Genomic DNA, 15,974 nt, shown 5'->3' with positions numbered 1-15,974 from the left:
TGTGTATGGGCGATCCGCTGACTGCCCGTACACTTGCTGTGGGCGGTTGACGTCAACGTTGGGCTGACAAATTCAAATGCCCACCCAGCTCGGTGTCCTGACCGACATGTTGAGCGGCCGATTGGGAAGTGTGTATACTTAACCAGATTGACCGGGTGGCGCGACAGCAGGTCCACAGACGTATCGGTCAGGTGTGAACCAAGCTTTAAAGTGAGGCTGCTCCTGCCCAGCTGGCTAGGTTGTGCACAGGTCACATGCATACTGGTAACTGGGAGCGGGGCTACTGCTCACCGAAGCAGATTATCTCTCAGCACTGAAGGATGCAGTCAGTCTCTCTGACCAACGTACTGTTTTTTTCCTCATATAAGGGCAGATGTACTAAGTGTTGGTGAGAGATAAAGTACCAGACAATCAGCTCCTGTCAGCATGTTACAGTTTGAAAAATGACAGTTAGAAGCTGGTTGGCTGGTACTTTATCTCTCTCTACGGCTTAGTACATCTGACCCATATTGTTAATCTGGGTACACATTTGTCCAATCCTCCGCATATCACTTCCGACCAGACTGTTGACACAATCCTTCTAGAGACCTAGATCGCAGAAACAACACTCAATCTCTACGTACAAACCTGTCCAATTTTGCTGCAGATCTCCAATCTGTATCTGCTGAACCCATATGCCAAAAGGATCGTATCACCGTACACACTCTTCAAGTCTGCTGTCACTAACACACAAATTTAAGTAAAAACATGCGGAGCCACACAGATTCTGAGGTAAAACTTTGATTCAATCATTCTGTTTTTTCCTCCATATTATGGTTAATAGGTTAAATAATATGCATTTTGCATAGGAACATCTGCTAAGGCAATCTATATTATCATTCCCAATAGCAGGAAAATGGGCTGGATGCACTAATGGGAAAATGTGGTAAAACACCAGTTTTCGGGGTTTTATAACATATCATGCACTAACCGACGGCAAGGTTTCCGATACGGAGGGTAACGGCAGCAAAAGCCGTTATGGGCTTCTCTCCTCATCGGATGCCATCAGAGGGATGCAATAGGATCCCTCCCAGCATGCCCTGTGCGCAGATAGACTCCCGGGTTATAAAGCTGTAAGCCCAGGGAAGGGAGCACATCGCGAAGGACAGTTCTTATTGGAAGAGCTGTCCTTCACAATACCAATCGCATATGTTAGCATATATGCGATTGGTATCGGTGCGATGTCAGACGATGTGTGGCAGAATGTACACAGGGTTAGTACATCCCACCCAATATATCCTGTCCGGAGATGAAGAACAGTTCTGGCATCAAGTGGAGACTGGAAATTTGATTAAAGGGTACTCTTGGGATAAAACAGAGAGAGAGAAGACTTTTCTGGGTGCAATCTTAGAATTTAGTTAGAAAAAGACTAAGTAATTAGAAGATTAAAACATATTTGATTTTATTGGTATGGTATAAGTTAGTTCACTTGGTGTATCCTAAATAGAGACACAAACAAACAGTTACAAAAAAGTTAAAATCTTAAGATCACTGATCTTTTGAATATGATATCCAGGATAAATCCATATATTAGAGACCAGCTGAAAGAAAATCAATAATAATGACCCAAATTGAGTCGATATGAACGGGACTCACGGGTATGTTAATTGCAAAGAATTCAGTAGGTTATAGATACAAATGGGGAGGACACCTACAAGATGTTGATATTCAAATTGTGTGACAAATTCCAAACTAATTGCAAAAAAATTCAGTAAATTTTTAACACAGATAAGAAAGACACCTTCAAGAAGTTGATACTCAAATTGTGTAACAATTCAGAACTCTACATTTAAATATAAAAATTAAGGAATGTGGTGATAGAGGTACACAATGGTACAGAAAAGTTGTGAATCTGCTGTCAGCGTTAGGCACAGAGCATGCCAATGGCTTGAAGATCTACTAAACTGGGTCTTCCCAGAAGGTCTCCCATCCAAGTACTGACCAAGCCCAACACTGTTTAGCTTCCAAGATCAGATGGATTCGAGCGTATACAGTGTGGTATGATAGTAGAGGCACAAGTACCTGTTCTACTCTGGGATCACTGATGAGAGTTCACATTAAAAAAAAAAAAAAAAAATGTGAAAAAAAAAGAATAAGAATCAGAAAAGGTAGGGAATAAATAGTTGGAACTGCTGCCAGCGTTAGGCAAAGGTAATGTATGGAATATGCCAAGATCTTACCATATACCAATGAATCGTTGGTAAGAATCCAGAAATTTAGAGAAAGATAAATAAATAAATAGGTGGCAATTAATAATGAAAATTGTCCCAAGATAATAAATGATATTATATTATATTATATATATATAATATATCTATCTATATATATATATATATATATATATATCCAGATATGTGATATATGGGACATAAGGGGGAATTCAAATGTTTGAAAAATCAGTCGGGTGTTTGTTTTTTCCTGTTTATTAGATACTAAAAAACAGACACCCAACCGACTTTTCACACATTTGAATTACTCCCTTATGTCACATATATGGATATATATATATATATATATATATATATATATATATATATATATGGATATATATATATATATGGATATAGATATAGATATAGATATATATATATATATATATATATATATATAAAGGGATAAGGTGGTTTTAAGCGACCAGTGGTGTCTAATGCTAATCGGAGACTTAAATTTAAAAAATATTTTTATTAAATCTAATATGCACCAATAAAAACAAATAAAATAATAGCCCTATTACAAGGAGCCAGAAACGTTACTAAAAACTGTATGTAAAATAATATAAAATCAATAATACAAACTAAGATAAGACAAGAGGAAAAAACGTCCTAAAAGTGCAAAAATTGGACATAAGATCAGCATAAAAAGTATATATATATATATATATATATATATATATATATATATATATATATATATAAAAGGTTCTTAGCTTTTAGAGAGGATATGTATCATAGCACCCTAGGGTGCAATGATACATATTCTCTCTAAAAGCTAAGAACCTTTTATATATATATATATATATATATATATATATATATATATATATATATATATATATATATATATATATATATATATATATATATATATATATATATATATATATATACTTTATATACTTTTTATGCTGATCTTATGTCCAATTTTTGCACTTTTAGGACGTTTTTTCCTCTTGTCTTATCTTAGTTTGTATTATTGATTTTATATTATTTTACATACAGTTTTTAGTAACGTTTCTGGCTCCTTGTAATAGGGCTATTATTTTATTTGTTTTTATTGGTGCATATTAGATTTAATAAAAATATTTTTTAAATTTAAGTCTCCGATTAGCATTAGACACCACTGGTCGCTTAAAACCACCTTATCCCTTCTTTTCGTTTACACTATACATGAAGCACCTTACCAATGCTTCTTTCTTTAAGGTGGAGCTGACGCCCGATTAATATAAAGGGAGTGTCTAGAAAAAGGAGACTTTTTTTGTTCTTTTATAAATATCCTGGACTACATTCTAGTACTATTTGGTATCGCGGTTAAGCGCCGATAAGTATATATATATATATATATATATATATATATCCAGATATGTGATATATGGGACATAAGGGGGAATTCAAATGTGTGAAAAGTCGGTTGGATGTCTGTTTTTTAGTATCTAATAAACAGGAAAAAACAAACACCCGACTGATTTTTCAAACATTTGAATTCCCCCTTATGTCCCATATATCACATATCTGTATATATATATCTGTATATATATATATATATATATATATATATATCTATCTGTATATATATATATATATATATATATATATATATATCTGTATATATATATATATATATATATCTGTATATATATATATATATATATATATATATATATATATATATCCAGATATGTGATATATGGGACATAAGGGGGAATTCAAATGTTTGAAAAGTCAGCTGGGTGTTTGTTTTTTAGTATCTAATAAACAGGAAAAAGCAGACACCCAACCGACTTTTCACACATTTGAATTTCCCCCATTGAATGTAATTTCCAGATTGTTACCATCATTTGCCAAGAAAAGAATTTTGAAAAAATTAGTAAATGGCATTTATGAAAGTCTGAATATTCTATCACACAAAAGAGATTGAGTACAGCTGTGTGTGTTATACACAGTGTAACATATAATTGAAATCCAGGTTTGAAATAAAGTAACAAATGCAGTAGCAGTTATAAACAATGGTGGTCATTCAGAGTTGTTCGCTCGCTAGCTGCTTTCAGCAGCATTGCAAACGCTAGGCCGCCGCCCTCTGGGAGTGTATCTTGGTTTAGCAGAATAGCGAACGAAAGATTAGCAGAACTGCTACTAAATATTTTCTTGCAGTTTCTGAGTAGCTCCAGACCTACTCCTAGATTGCGATCAGCTCAGACCGTTTAGTTCCTGGTTTGACGTCACAAACACGCCCTGCGTACGGCCAGCCACTCCCCCGTTTCTCCAGCCACTCCCGCATTTTTCCCTGACACGCCTGCGTTTTTTAACACACTCCAGGAAAACGCCCAATTACCACCCAGAAACGCCCTTTTCCTGTCAATCATTCACCGATTAGCAGTGCGACTGAAAAGCGCCGCACGAACACCAGCAAATCTATTAAGTTTTGTGTTAAAAAACTTAGCGCATGCGCTCTGCGTACCATGCGCATTTAGCAACAAATCGCAGCATAGCGAAAATCGGCAACGAGCGAACAACTCGGAATGACCACTAATGTGTCAATTCCATTCCATCATTTCACAGTTCTACAGTGCATTGATTTTCAAGGATGATAAATGTGCTATCAACACATGGTATGGAAAAACGTATAGAATTAGGGCTTTACTATTGTCATACCAAAGTGCTCAAAAACAAATGATACAAATGATAGGATTAATAGTCCCGTGGGAACTAATCCACATGAATTCCAATTTAGCTCCAGGAAAATAAGTACAGGGATCGCAATTGAATGGGCACCAATCTGTCATCCAGGTTCATCCATTAGATAAGAGTCATCGACGAGAAGCTGAGGTGCTAATTACCTGTGGTCCGGATTGCAACGGTAGGTGAATGGAAGACGCATTTCGCCCTGACCTAGGGCTTGGTCACTTCCTGAACTCTTGAGATAAATCCATTACTATCCTTCCCATAAGGAGTAATTCTCAAGTCCCTCTTCTGTGGTAGATGGGAAATCTGAGAAAGGAATTGGGTCTGTACAGTCACATTGGGCACCTAGCAGTTTTCTGTCAGAGATTGAGGATGGAAGACACAGGGCTGTTTCTGTCACAGATATATTGGGGATGTAGTCAGCAGCATCCAGACAGTCAGGATGCAGACAGTCACAATACCAATACTGACAGCGGCATCCCTACACAAGACCCCCAAATTTGAATCCTGATAAAGCACCCCCACTTCTAGTACATGTTTAGACTAATGGGATCTGGGGAGATAATACAGAGATTGACTCTGAAATTCTTGAAAAAGCCCACAATTTCTCTCTGTGATATAGTGGTACTGGGACAATAATACCTCTCTCTTCGCCTTTCTTCTCTCCTATGCATGAACTCACTGCTCTCCTAAGGTTTTTCTTACAGAACCTGTCACTGATAGCTGGGCATGATTTACCTGTCCTCTCTTGTCATATAGAAGATTTCCAATTGGGATTCACTGCCAAATAAAAATTACAGGCCTGTGATTTAAACAATAACATTTAGTTATGTCTCCACTAGGATAAGAAGATTTCTCCCAACACAGAGCTATATGATGAGAATGGTACAAGTGGAAGAAAGCAGCCTTCGTAGAAGTACTTTAGAACTAAGAAAATTACTTTCAAATCTCTTTAACCTCCTGAGACACATAATGATCTAGTTCTTCTCTGGACAATATGCCATCTTTGTCCTACATAAACACAATGGGGAAAATCTTTGAATATTTATTTGCTTGGAAGCTTTGGACATTTGGCAGAAGACCATAGAAAGGAACATATTTCTAAAAGTAATAGACCTGCCTGGAATTATTAACTATCTGGCAATATTACCTTTCCTCTCTTTGTCTATCTTAACTTCCTTATCAGATATTGGGTTCAATTCAATTATTTTGTTGTTGTTGAAATAAACATTTTAATTAAATTTGGGGGGCATAATCTAGCAAAAAAGTTGATTTTGGGAAAATTTAGGACAATTTGTTAACCCGCAAAAATTATACTTAATTTAAAACTTCCAAATTAATCGTTGGGTGTTTAAGGGGTTCTAAAGCCGTTCCCAACCATTTCACCGTAAAAAATATACCCTACCTTGTCACACCACCAGGGGGTGCACATAAAACCATGCATATTTCCTATGAAAAAGGCAATGCTAGTTTGGAATTGGATTGGAAGTGCAATTTGCAGTGCAAGTTTGCAGTGGGAATGTCTCACAGGATTTAACTTGCACGTAATTGGATTGACCCAAGTCTATATCTAAGACGCTGGCTTCCATCTTAGCTTTAGAGTTTGCAACAAGAGCGGTTGAGCTTACTATATTAATTTTTTCATCCACATGGTTTCTCAACCCCCAGAAGTGTTCCAAATTATTCTTAAGGATCATACCAAGACATCTCTTTTGTGGACTTCTTTAGAATTAGACAGTAAAATATCTTAAAGAATCAAACCTTTATATTGTCCCTGTTTATATACCACATGGTAAGATATACGGAAATTGCTCAGTGTTCATTACCTTAACCTTACTTTACATCTAAACCCTTACCATTACAGGACAGAATACATTGCGTGTTGCATTATAGAGGCTGGTATTGATATTTCTCAATTTAAGGGCCTCTCTATACTGGCTGACACTGCATCTGAAGCTGCCTCAGAGTCTTACCTCCTCAAACTATCATGAACATGGCAAGCTGCTCATCTGTACGTACATTGGCTAAATACTGTGGAGACTTAAAATCAGGAGGCTTACCTCCTATACCCTGCAGTTAGTTTGAAGGGAATTTTACCTCACACTCTGATATACCGTATCCTCATCTTCAATTGTTTGTGACGTGAGCGTCTCTTCACTGGCAGAGAGGGCCTGGGGGCATGGCCAGCTTCTCAGAGCACTGAGCATGCCCCCCCCCAGTGATTAAAATGGGGGCGTGTATCACAACTATGGCATTTCCATGAGGCCACGCCCTGGCAGCGAGGTCACGTACTCCCAAATTTCAGGCACGTGTCCACGTATGCAGTCATATGCATAACATTATTGGAGGCTTGTGACTTAGAAATATGGATGCTTACTGTACGGCATAACTGGACTCACCTAAGGTGGGATGTACTAAAAGGAAAATGCGGTAAAAACCCAGTTTTCGGGAGCTTTATGCTTATGGGATTAGGATTCCACAAAGTAAGATGTTCCAGAAGGATAATAAATATATTATGTATATATGTATCTTCTCAGGGTTTGCCTATCAACAGTACTCTTTGCCCACAAACCACCCACTTCATGGAGCGTAGTCCAGCCTCCTGGATTCTGCCTGCTACCCAGTGGAGTCTCATGCACATTCTGGGAGAGTAGGCAAGTACAATAACTTATATACAATATGCAAAGCATGACAATACAGGAGGAGGAGTTTAGTCCATCATTCTACCAGTGAGACTGCTATAGTCTGGAGGTGGTGCTCCATCTATGCCTATTACCAGAATGAATAATACAGTGATTTTCAACCTTTTTCAATTTGTAGCACACTGAACAAGATTTTAAAATTGCCAAGGCACACCATCAGTCCTCCACGGGACAAAAATAAAAAACATACATACATACATACATACATACATACATACACACACACAGGAAAATAAACAAACTTATATATGTCCCCATGGAGGGTAAAAACCCACATATTGGCCTCCGCCGTAATTAAACAAACACACTGGCCCCCACAGTAATTCTACATATTGGCCCCGCCAACCGTAATACCGCGCATTACCGCCACCCTCCAACCCCCGCCCGGCCCCACAGTAATTCCACACATTCCCCCACAGAAATTAAATAAATAAAAATACACTGGCCCCTGTGAATCAGTAGCTGTGAAGCTCAGTTTTTCAGCACTGGGTGAGCTAGCGAGCATGCAAGCAGGGAAGTGAACAGGTGACAGAGTGAGTAGGTGGACAGGCGACATGGCGTATACGACCTATGACTCATGCCGCATCTCCAAAGGTCACTGGCCGGGTCACAGAAGACTCCAGCACTGCCCAAACCATATAGTGATGGCAGTGGCAGCCAGGCATGTCTGACAGCACATCTAAGTACCATAGCCATAATTAGACTTTTTGGTGCCCTGTGCCAGAAAAACAGTTGGAGACAATTCATTTTTAAATATTAATAAAGGTGTGTTGTGGCCCTGGTAGTACAGCATCGATTTTAAATTGATCAAAATTGACCTTTAGTAATTCCCCCTCCTCCAGGTTCTGCCAGCAATGAGAACTTGAAAAGAGTGAAGAAACAGACCAGAGGAGAGGTTGCCCTTGGCAACCAATTAGCATCTCCCTTAAATTTTATAGAATGTACTTGATAAAGGCTTCCGAAATGCCACTGTCAGTAAAGTGATAGTGGACATCCCGTCTGCCGGTCTCCCATACGTACATACAATACCTTTAAAAGCCACATAGCAATGTATGAACATACATTATATACATTTTTTAAGCTATGTGCATTGTTTATTATTTGACATATAGCTACATTTTTGCTTCAAATTTAAACCAGATGATCATAGAATGATTTTGTTGATGCCAAATTGCAAGTGACCTGGCTGTTACAATTTGTCAGTGGATATTTATCCCCTTTGAGGTCATGTGATAGCTATGGTTGATACCTGCAGTCGGTTCAGCTACAGGACAGACTAATATGAAGTCTGTGTACAGTTTAATAAATTTGCCCCAACTCCTAAAGTATATTTTCAGCATCTGAACATAGCGTAAGCCCATAGAAGCCTACGGGCTACTCTACTACCACTTTTACTGGAGAGGGATCCAATGGATCCTCCCCGGTACTCTCTGCTTGCACATGTGCTGACGTTGCATGTGCAGTACCACACCTGAGATCCAAATCTGGAGGTGAAATGATGGGATTCTATATGAGCCCCTGTCCCGGTGACTCAGAAATGGTTATTATTATTATTATTATCGGTTTCTTATATAGCACAGCAAATTACATTGCGCTTTACAACTGAATGGTACATTTAGGCGAATAACAATTTCTTATTGTTGCGAGGTGCAGTGATAAAGAATCTTTATTTTTGGGGGCAGACTGCAAAAATGTATAACTATGCCCCTAAATCAGTGGACATGCAACCAATCGATCGCGATCCACCGCCCATCCACAGAGGTGAGGAGAGCACAGCGCACGCCTCTCCTGCCTGCCGCCTTGCCCCTCAGTCTGGTCTCCGGCGGTGACGGCGGAGTGTACATCTCAAATCAGGCGCCGGTTCGTTAGCCAATCAGAGCTCGTGGACCAGCGCCTGATTTGATATATACACGCTGCCGTCACCGCCGGAGACCAGATTGAGGGCTCGGGGCAGGCAGGAGGTGTGCGCTGCGCTCCCCTCACCACAACAGCACTGTGGGGGCATATCTGGCACTGTGGGGGCATATGTGGTGGCATATGTGTATCTGGCACTGTGGGGGCATATGTGTATCTGGCACTGTGGGGGCATATGTGTATCTGGCACTGTGGGGGCATATGTGTTTGAGGTTTTTACCTGTGGGGGCCAATGCGTGATATCATGCGAGACAGTCATTACACCCTGTGCAGCAAGGCTACGCCCCTTTTTTTGTTATACCATGCCTCTTTTTTGGGTGCGTGCCCACCTAGGTAGATCACACACAAGCTTTTCAGCTTTCAAAGTAGATCACGGACTCAAAAAGTCTGGCCACCCCTGCCCTAAATGAATAGGATAAAACTGCACTGACAAATAATCCAGTAATAATAATAATCCAGGTACAAGAGAACAGAAAGACCAATCAGAGGCTGTACATACTCCTGACGGGTGTGGATCGTTGGGTCGACAGTAACTAGTCATTAGGTCGACCACTATTGGTTGACAGTGACTAGGTCAGCACCTGAAATAGGTCGACACGGTCGTTAGGTAGACATGGAAAAAGGTCAACATGAGGGTTTTTTTTTAAAACTTTTTTTGGGTGTCGTTTTCTTCAGAAAGTGACGGGGAACCCCAATTAGTGCATCGCGCCCCTCGCATGGTTTGCTTTGCTCGCCATTCTTTGGGCAAAGTGACTCGCTGCGCTTGGCACAGGTTACTATTCCCAATCGTAGTCCACGTGGATTGCAAAGTATGAAAAGTTTAAAAAAAGTAAATAAAATGTGAAAAACTCATGTCAACCTTTTCACGTGTCGACCATTGCCATGTTGACCTAGTGACCATGTCGACCTAATGCATGTCGACCAATAGTGGTCGACCTAAAGACCGGATACCCTCCTGACAACGCCCCATAAAAAGGTCTGTAGGGAGCAGTCCCCAGGAAGTGCTGCTTTTTGTTTGTTTGTTTTTTATTAATTGTCATTGTACAAAAATGTTTAAATAAAAATAAACAGCACATTCTATTGCACATGGGGTTTCTTTTCTGCATAGAAATAAGAAAGTAATTATGCAAGCATTGGGAAAATGTAAATAAATGTGTCTCAAAAAAAATAAACAAAAACTTGCCAATGTGACTTGTGCTCCTCAACTTTGATACAAATGTAAAATAATAAAAGTAACATTTACTGAATGTAAACAGCACAACCAAAACAAAGGAAGAGAAACCTGGCAACATATTTGTCTAAAAAGGTAATATTGCATCGCATCTCATCACTCTGATCACAATCCTCAACCCATTTGAATTGAGGGCCTGATTGTAAGATTTATGGTAATGGAACCGCGCTGTATCTTTGTATGTAGCCAATACTAGAATATGCCAAAGTCGCAGGAGGTGTCACGTGTTAAAAGAGCCCCACTCCTGGCTACTGTGATCTGCTGGCTGCAGCATTGGATCCTCATGAATATCAGGTGGCCATCAGATATCTGAGAAACTATCAGGTCACTCAGGGTGTCCCGCAAACAAAGCTGCCCGGGCCAGTGAACCTGTGTCCTAGAATGGCTCCGACATGCCGCCTTTTTTCTGGAATGTTCCCCATCACCACCCCTACGCTCTGAGATACAGACCAGAGCGTGCTAGAAGCACCAGAGCAGAGAGCAACACCCCAGGCAGCAAAAAGGAACTGCATGAGTTGTGATGGGTGCAGGGTGCTGGAATGAACACTACAAATCTCTGAATCAGACCCTTCCTTGGTGAAACAACTAAAATAATCTATGGGAGAAGGGTGGGGCGGGCAGACAGAGGAGATGGAAAGAATTGCAAAATCTACAAACCTGGGTAGGCATCAGAGCCGGCCCTAGGTATAGGCAAACTAGGCAAATGCCTAGGGGCACAAGCAGCTGCTGCTGATTAAAATGATTTGCGGCATGCCTATATTCGGTGTATGACTGCGACTGTATCTGCATATGAAATGCTATATTACAGTGTATTCCTGGAAGTCACTGTAATGTAGCATTTTGTATGCAGATACAGCCACAGTCACACACAGAATATAGGCATGCCACATATCATTCTAATCAGCAGAAGCTGCTTGTGCATACTAGTCACATAGCAATACAAATATGATGCATTTTCAGCAAAATAGGTGCCTGACATTAGCAGAGTTGGCCGGGAGCTGCCAGTTGACTCATGCCAGGCATCTCCTGTTGCATGGCATATTGAGGTAAGATGGATGAGGACACATCTGTATCCAAGCAGAGTCACAGTGTTAGCGGCCATGTGAGTGCTGTGTGTGGGTGGGTAGGTTGTGCAGCAGTGTTTGGCATATGTGTAAGGGGCACAAAGTGTGTCATTATGTGTATAAGGGCATTATTAATGTGTGGCATACATGTAAAGGACATTGTGTGTGTCATTATGTGTATAAGGGCATTAATAATGTGCAGCATATGTGTAAGGGACATTACGCGTGTCATGTGTATAAGGGCATTATTAATGTGTGGCATATGTGTAAGGGACATTATGTGTGTCATTATGTGTATAAGGGCATTAACAATGTGCGGCATATGTGTAAGGGCCATTATGGGTATAAGGGCATTAATAAAGGCTGGCATGTGTTTATAAGGACATTACTAATGTGTGTCATATGTGTAAGGGGCATTACTGTGTGGTACTTTGTGTGTAAAGGCATTACTAATGTGTGGCATTATGTGTATACGGTGCTCTACTGTGTGGCGTAATGTATAGAAAGGTCACTACTGTGTGATATAATGTGAATAAAGAGCAATATGGTGTGATGTAATGTGAATAAGGGGTACTATTGTGAGGAGTAATGTATACAAGGTAAAGTGGTACTACTGTGTGATGTAACATGAATAAGGGACACTATCACATGATATAATGTGAATAAAGTTACACTATTGTGTGGCCTAATTTGAATTGGGGGTACTATTGTGTGGCCATGCCCCTTCCCAAAAGAACACGCCCCTCATGGGCTGTGCACCAAATGTGTGAATTATTCCAATTTTAAATATATTGGGGGTAGGAGCACCAAAATGAGAACTGCTATAGGTGGTGATGGTGCTGGGAAAGGGGTGCAGGTCAGAAGTGGAACTAGCGGCGGTACTAGGGAGCACAAGCCAAAACCTTGCCTAGGGCATCATATTGGTTAGGGCCGGCACTAGTAGGCATCATTACCACCATCTAGCAAATAAATGTATGGTCTACGCGAGAACCACTCTGTGCATTGAACACTTTCATAGATGGTGGGACCCATTAGAACAGTCTGGCACCTTTCTCTATATCAGGGGTGGGGAACCTTTTTTCTACCGAGGGCCATTTGGTTATTTATAATAGGCCATACAGGCCATACAAAAATTCTCAACTTAAAAAATTACCCTGACCCCCAGTAGGTCTGCCCCTTAGAGGTACTGTGTGTGCGTGCCGGTGGCACGCACGCACAAAAAATGGGTGTGGCCAGTTAAAATGGGAAGTGATACACATATGCCCCCAATAGTGCAGTGCCAGATCCACAATTGCCCCCACAGTGCCATGTATACAAATGTCCCCACAGTGCCCCCCCCGTGCTGCTTACCGCTCCCTTCGGCGGGACACGGAGAAGAGTGCGGCTATGTTGGGCGGCGGCGTGTAGGACTTGAAACACCAGCCGCCGGTTCGAGAGCCAATCAGAGCTCGCGGACCGGCAGCCGCGGCTCCTGATTGGCTCACGAACCGGCGGCTGGTTTCAAGTTCTACACGCCGCCGCCGCCACCCGTCATAGCCGCGCTCTCCTCCGTGTCCTGACAGCTGAGACACGCTGCCGCCGGACTGAGCAGCGGCGTGTCTCACTGAGAGAAGCGGGCGGGCCGGAGCAAACGGCTTCGCGGGCCTTATACGGCCGCGGGCCGGAGGTTCCCCACCCCTGCTCTATATCAAGAAGGCAGCTCATCTGTACATACTGTCTAGTAGCTCTGCTTTAGCCTCTCCCACAGACAGAAGTGTACAAGGCCACATCTTTAAAAAAGCTTTTTTTTCTACAGTAATTACAATGTAACACGCAAGAATGGTAAATATGAGCAACATAGAAGCCTCTTCCAGCATGTGACATCGGACAACAACGAGCCGTCATTGTCATGCCGCGGCCGCCGTACTTGCCTCTCCGGGGGCGCTGGGTCTCCGGGCGGCCGTCCTCACTGGCGGTCTCCGGCTCCCGGCGCTCCGTCCGGCGCACATAGTGTGGACGTCACGGGTGCGCCCGGCGTTCACTGAGGGTGCGGGTGACGTCATCAAGCGCTTCCCCAATCAGACGCTGGCGGGAAGTTCAAATTCAGACGCCGGGCAGAGCTCCGGCGCCTGAGTATCATCTTTACTGCTATTGAAGTTGTGATCTCCAGAGCTCCCGTATCCCTGTGGCTTCCAACCCTTTCAGACGAACCTCCGTGCCTCCAAGCACCTCCGTGCCTCCGAACACTTCAGCGCCTCCAAGCACCTCTGTGCCTCCAAGCACTTCAGCGCCTCCAAGCACCTCAGCGCCTCCAAGCACCTCCGCGCCTCCAAGCACCTCAGTGCCTCCAAGCACCCAGTGCTCACAAGCGTAGTCGGTGCCTCCAGCATCCGGTACTTTTTATTTATTCCTCAGCACCTTTTCAAGTTCTGTCTTTCAGGAGACCTCCAGCATCCACACGTGCCTCCTGTCTGCCGAACAAATCCTGCATGAGGGAAACCTATATTCGGCCATCTCTGCTGCGGTCCAGTTGCGGTTCCTCTTCCCGGTCACCGGAAGAAACCCCGAGTCCACAATACTCCCAAACCAGGTCAGTGATAGTATACTCAGGCCCCATGGACCCGGGGAAGCGGAACACAGACTCAAGTGCCATCCAGAATTTGGCTTCCCGCGTGCAAAGTCAGGAAGCAGCACAGGGCCAAGTGATGCAGTACCTCCAGGAGTTGTCCGGTCGTTTGGATCAGATTCAAGCATCCTTAGCTGCTGTAATTCCGGCCCCAGTTCCCATAGCAGCACCAGTTGCCGCTTCTAGCAATGTTCAACCATCGGCTGGTATCAGTCCGCGCCTTCAACTCCCTACTCCTTCCCGTTATAATGGGAATCAAAAAAATTGTCGAGGTTTCTTAAACCAATGCGAAGTTTATTTTGAGCTACTCGCACATAATTTTCCCACAGACCGGTCCAAGGTGGAATATATTATTTCTTTGCTTGAAGGATCTGCATTGGATTGGGTGTCTCCACTATGGGAACGATCTGATTCATTGGTTTTCAATTACTCTGAGTTCATTACGTCTTTCCGAAGAATTTTCGACGAGCCCGGCAGGATGACCACGGCCTCTTCCGACTTGCTACGCATCCGTCAGGGCTCCCGATCCGTGGGCCAGTACGTGGTTAATTTTCAGACCATTGCTTCTGAACTTCGCTGGAATAATGACGCCCTGAGAGCTGCTTTCTGGAACGGTCTTTCTGATCGCCTGAAGGATGAGTTGGTCACTAGGGAACTCCCGGATTCGTTGGAGGAATTGACTTCTCTCTGCGTTAAAGTGGATCTCCGGATGCAGGAACGTGGAGGTGAACGTAGTCGATCGGAGCGTTCCAGGTTCCGGCTTCCTCCCTCTAGGCAAGCGGTGGTACTAAGTCCGGACGAACCCATGCAGATTAACCGGTCCCGATTGTCTCCGGAAGAACGACAGCGTCGTCGTGAGGGCAAACTCTGTCTGTACTGCGGGGCCGCAGATCACTTCATCAAGTCCTGCAAGTCCCGTCCGGGAAACGGGCAGGCCTAGCTTGTTCCGGAGGAGTCAAGTTGGGGGTCACCAGGGGTTAAAGTGAGCCGGAACGGGGCGGAACTGCGTTCCGTCAGTTCCACCAGGAGACGGAACGCAGTTCCGCCTCCCCCGGCTCACCTAACCCGATGTCCCGGGCGGCGCTGTGGGGAGATGCCGGGCGCCCGCTGAGATCGCGTTACCAGCGGGCGCCCGTCTCCCTCTCCGCAGCGGCAGCCGGAGCTCAGTACTGAGCTCCGGCTTCCGGCTCGGTCAGTGCGCGCTATGGGAGAGACGTCATGACGTCTCTCCCATAGTGCCGAGGAGCTGGCGGCGAGAGAGGACTGCGGCGGGAGCGGAGCTTAGTAAGTATGGTGCTCCCCCCCCCCCTCCCTCCTATATGTGTACCACTAGCAGCGTTTCTACTGGGGGCTAGTTACTGGGGGGCTTTTACTACTGGGGGGCTTTACTACTGGGGCAAACTACAGAGGGGCAAACTACTGGGGGGCTTTACTACTGGGGCAAACTACAGAGGGGCAAACTACTGGTGGGCTTTAGTACTGGGGGCAAACTACTGGGGGGCTTTACTGCTGGGGCAAACT

General features: G+C 43.2%; 1 protein-coding gene and 1 pseudogene across 2 annotated transcripts in view; both read right to left on the bottom strand.

The window, feature by feature from the left end:
- DNAH11 (dynein axonemal heavy chain 11) overlaps positions 1-15,974 on the bottom strand; it is a 561,376-nt gene that overhangs the window by 501,890 nt on the left and 43,512 nt on the right. The window lies entirely within an intron of this gene.
- LOC134930678 (5S ribosomal RNA) lies at positions 1,933-2,051 on the bottom strand (annotated as a pseudogene).

The sequence above is a fragment of the Pseudophryne corroboree genome, chromosome 5 (assembly GCF_028390025.1).
Source record: "Pseudophryne corroboree isolate aPseCor3 chromosome 5, aPseCor3.hap2, whole genome shotgun sequence".
NCBI lineage: Eukaryota > Metazoa > Chordata > Amphibia > Anura > Myobatrachidae > Pseudophryne > Pseudophryne corroboree.
This window is presented reverse-complemented; position numbering and strand designations above follow the sequence as displayed.